Source organism: Nylanderia fulva, unplaced genomic scaffold, assembly GCF_048542155.1.
Source record: "Nylanderia fulva isolate GAGA-0341 unplaced genomic scaffold, ASM4854215v1 Scaffold1543, whole genome shotgun sequence".
NCBI classification, from domain to species: Eukaryota; Metazoa; Arthropoda; class Insecta; order Hymenoptera; family Formicidae; genus Nylanderia; species Nylanderia fulva.
The window spans coordinates 5,238-9,492 of NW_028189777.1; the positions used below are offsets into that span (position 1 = coordinate 5,238).

Below are 4,255 nucleotides of genomic sequence, written 5' to 3' on the forward strand. Positions count from 1 at the left end.
CGCTTTCTTGTCCGCGGGTTATTACCGTTCGAATCTCGAACACTGCTCGTTCAAGTAGTTTGTTACAATCCTGGCGTTGTGTGGTCAAGCACCGTCTTGTTGAAAGAACATTTTATTTCTTTCAAATAGTGGCACTTCTTCTAAAAAATCGGGCAGATTTTCTTTCAAAAGTTCCGCGATACCATAGGGTACGCCTATTTAGCAGGCTAGAGTCTCGTTCGTTATCGGAATTAACCAGACAAATCGCTCCACCAACTAAGAACGGCCATGCACCACCACCCACCGAATCAAGATGAGCTATCAATCTGTCAATCCTTCCGGTGTCAGGGCCTGGTGAGGTTTCCCGTGTTGAGTCAAATTAAGCCGCAGGCTCCACTCCTGGTGGTGCCCTTCCGTCAATTCCTTTAAGTTTCAGCTTTGCAACCATATTTCCCCCGGAACCCAAAAGCTTTGGTTTCCCGGAAGCTGCCCGCCGAGTCATCGGAGGAACTTCGGCGGATCGCTAGCTGGCATCGTTTATGGTTAGAACTAGGGCGGTATCTGATCGCCTTCGAACCTCTAACTTTCGTTCTTGATTAATGAAAACATTTTTGGCAAATGCTTTCGCTTCTGTCCGTCTTGCGACGATCCAAGAATTTCACCTCTAACGTCGCAATACGAATGCCCCCATCTGTCCCTATTAATCATTACCTCGGGGTTCCGAAAACCAACAAAATAGAACCGAGGTCCTATTCCATTATTCCATGCACGCAGTATTCAGGCGAAGGTAGCCTGCTTTAAGCACTCTAATTTGTTCAAAGTAAACGTACCGGCCCGACTCGACACTCAGTAAAGAGCACCGCGACGGGATATTAGTTGGGCCGCCCCTCGCGAGGCTAAGCCCACCGGTAGGACGTCCCACATCACGCCAGTTAAACACCGCGAGCGGTGAACCGACGGTGTGCGACACAGATTCAACTACGAGCTTTTTAACCGCAACAACTTTAATATACGCTATTGGAGCTGGAATTACCGCGGCTGCTGGCACCAGACTTGCCCTCCAATGGATCCTCGTTAAAGGATTTAAAGTGTACTCATTCCGATTACGGGGCCTCGGATGAGTCCCGTATCGTTATTTTTCGTCACTACCTCCCCGTGCCGGGAGTGGGTAATTTGCGCGCCTGCTGCCTTCCTTGGATGTGATAGCCGTTTCTCAGGCTCCCTCTCCGGAATCGAACCCTGATTCCCCGTTACCCGTTACAACCATGGTAGGCGCAGAACCTACCATCGACAGTTGATAAGGCAGACATTTGAAAGATGCGTCGACGGTGCTAGGACCGTGCGATCAGCACAACGTTATTCAGAGTCACCAAAATAAACGGTGGACGAACGGCGAGCCGCCCGCCACCGATTCGCTTTGATCTAATAACAGCGTCCCTTCCATCACTGGTCGGGCCTCTGTTTTGCATGTATTAGCTCTAGAATTACCACAGTTATCCAAGTAAATGTGGGTACAATCTAATGAACCATAACTGATTTAATGAGCCATTCGCGGTTTCACCTTAATTCGGCATGCACTGAGACATGCATGGCTTAATCTTTGAGACAAGCATATGACTACTGGCAGGATCAACCAGGGAGCTTCGTGTTCGGTTACTCGCAAGGGAGTAACTCGCGAGCGAGCCCGAAGACTCGTCGCTAGCTCTTTTTCGCGCGCGCGCGCGTTCGATGCCGAAACACCGACGCGCGCGCGACACGCTCGTATGTGCCATTTTATTTGCCGCCGGTCTTGCTCAGCCGGTCGGCGACACTCTGCTGTTTTTAACGCTATTATGTAAAGCGTACGAGAGAACGACGGAGGCGAGAGTAAACCCCCGACGCCGCCGCCTCTCTTCTTCCTCCTCCTCTCCGTTCAAAAATCCACAAGATCAAAATACTCGTGTTCTTATTCTCCCAAATGTTATGATGCGCGGTCTCGAGAGACCGCGCGATTCACCCTGACGCTAGATCGACGATGGCGATGCTTAGACGTCGAGGACTGTTCTGTCTGGTTCGTACGCGTTTAACCGCACACGACCAGCAATAATATTTTGCTACGGCGTACAAAGCGAGCGGGAAGAAGCAACTCTTCCCGCAAACTCGTATCCGTGGAGTAGATGCTCGGTAAGCGCGACGATTCCGCTGCTGCGTACGAAACTAGAGGGAACCGCGCGGCCAACACACTAGAGGCGTGCGCGCCACATAAGAGCTATTCGGTCTTGCGACACCGACTCGTGGCAATGCTGTGCTCGTAATAAATAAGTGTGCGTTAATTTTGCGCGCGTTCGGCGACGAACGAGAAGAGCCGCACCGTAATCCCCGGCGAAGAGGAATACGAGACGACGCGAGAGTCGAACGTACGTTCTCGCGAGACACGCAACCTCCAAGCATGAGAAGACTTGGCGGCGGCGCGTTCTGCGGACGATCGTATATTATTTTATATATTCGTGGTTTCCAAAATCAAACATTTTATATAAATGTTCTCTCCGTGTCAGAGTCGCGACTCGACAAAATCCGTTCTCGATCCGTTCGGGCGATTCTTCGTTTGTCAACGTCGAGAGCGCGACACGTACAATATTAATCTCTCCTACCTCTTATAGTACCCAACCGACCGGCCAAGCGGTCGGCGACGGTACGGAGAGCGGTCGAAACACGCCGGAGTGGCGAGAGACTCGAGAAAGTACGTTTACGACTCGTCCGGACTCGCTCGACTCGTTCGACGCGCCGAGCGCGACGTATCTCTTATAGTACCCAACCGGCCGGCCAGGAGGTCGGCGACGCACGGTCCTACGCACGGCCGTATGCGAGCGCGAGCGTCGAAAGGCGCGTTCAATCGAGACATTGTCGCGGAGAGCGAACGATCGAAAAGTCCTATTGTACGATAAAATATTATCACGATAGCCGTATGGCGAATGTCAAACAACGATAATTAGCATTAATTAAGAAGGAAACAAACGAAATGCCGGGACAATAAGGTATAAGCACCGACGGTACCTCCGGGCCGGGCGGCACCTCCGGGTCGGGCGGCACCTCCGGGCCGGGCGACACCTCTGGGCCGGGCAACACCTCCGGGAACTACGGCCGACCGGCGACACCTCCGGGACGGGCGGCACCTCCGGACGACCGAATGATCTCTCGAAGTCAGACGACCGCCGGCGGTACCTCCGGAACACTTAACGACGATTTACGGCGCCGCAACGAGGAGAGCTACGTAAAAACGTTTCGGACGAAAGTTACTTACTATTCGGCGCTCGCTCGACATGAGGGCGCTGTCCGATTACTAACTCGAAACGTGTCTCAAACCCACTTGTCGGAGACATATATTTCGAATTATTACGGATGATACGCAACACGCAAGCTGCGGTGACCGCGATTACGGTACGGAACACTCGCCCGATGCGAAATCACGCGCGCGGCAACCGAGACGGCACGTTACGGGCGTGATTATACGTGCGGCACCACATAACGGCCGGCGTCAACTTGGGGACGGACGGCACCTCCGGGACGGGCGACACCTCCGGACGACCGAATGATTTCACCAAGTCCGTCGCCCGCCGGCGGTACCTCCGGGGCACTTGACGGCGAGTAGGCGCCGCTACGAGGAGATAATACTACGATACGGAAATACGTTTCGGACAAAGGTTTCGTACTTTTCGACGCTCCGCACGACCGCGCGACACGATTATTACGATATCTGCTAATTTCCGGCTACCACTCGTCGGATGCACAATCTTCGAGATTCTACGACCGATACGTGGACGAATGCAGGCAGGATGCCGATAAGCGAAGCCGGAGTGTTTGCACGAATAAACTTTCCGATGCGTCCTCATTTAATTAATCTCATTTAGCTCGCTCGTTAGCGGTACAAGCGAGAACTCGGGAACAGGCGCAAGTTCGCTCGCGGCGCGTTGCTCTCGCCGGCAAGCGAGAAATTTTTCCAGGCCCGATAGCGGCGTTGTTGCCTTGGTTAGCGGGCGACACCTCCGGCCGCAACCGTTGCCCGTACCAAAGTCTAATCGCGGCGTGTTGCTTTTGTAAGCGGGCAACACCTCCGGCGGCACGCGCCGCCCGTGCCACAACTCCAATCGCGGCGTGTTGCTTTCGTTGGCGGGCGACACCTCCGGCGGCACGCGCCGCTTGTACCCCGAGTCCGATCGCGGCGTGTTGCATTCGTTGGCAGGCGACACCTCCGGCGGCACGCGCCGCCCGTACCCCAAGTCCGATCGCGGCGTGTTGC

The 4,255-nt window shown here is 54.0% G+C and overlaps 1 pseudogene; it reads right to left on the minus strand.

The window, feature by feature from the left end:
• Positions 1–435: 435 nt before the first annotated feature.
• Positions 436–1,616, minus strand: LOC146724014 (small subunit ribosomal RNA; annotated as a pseudogene).
• Positions 1,617–4,255: the final 2,639 nt, after the last annotated feature.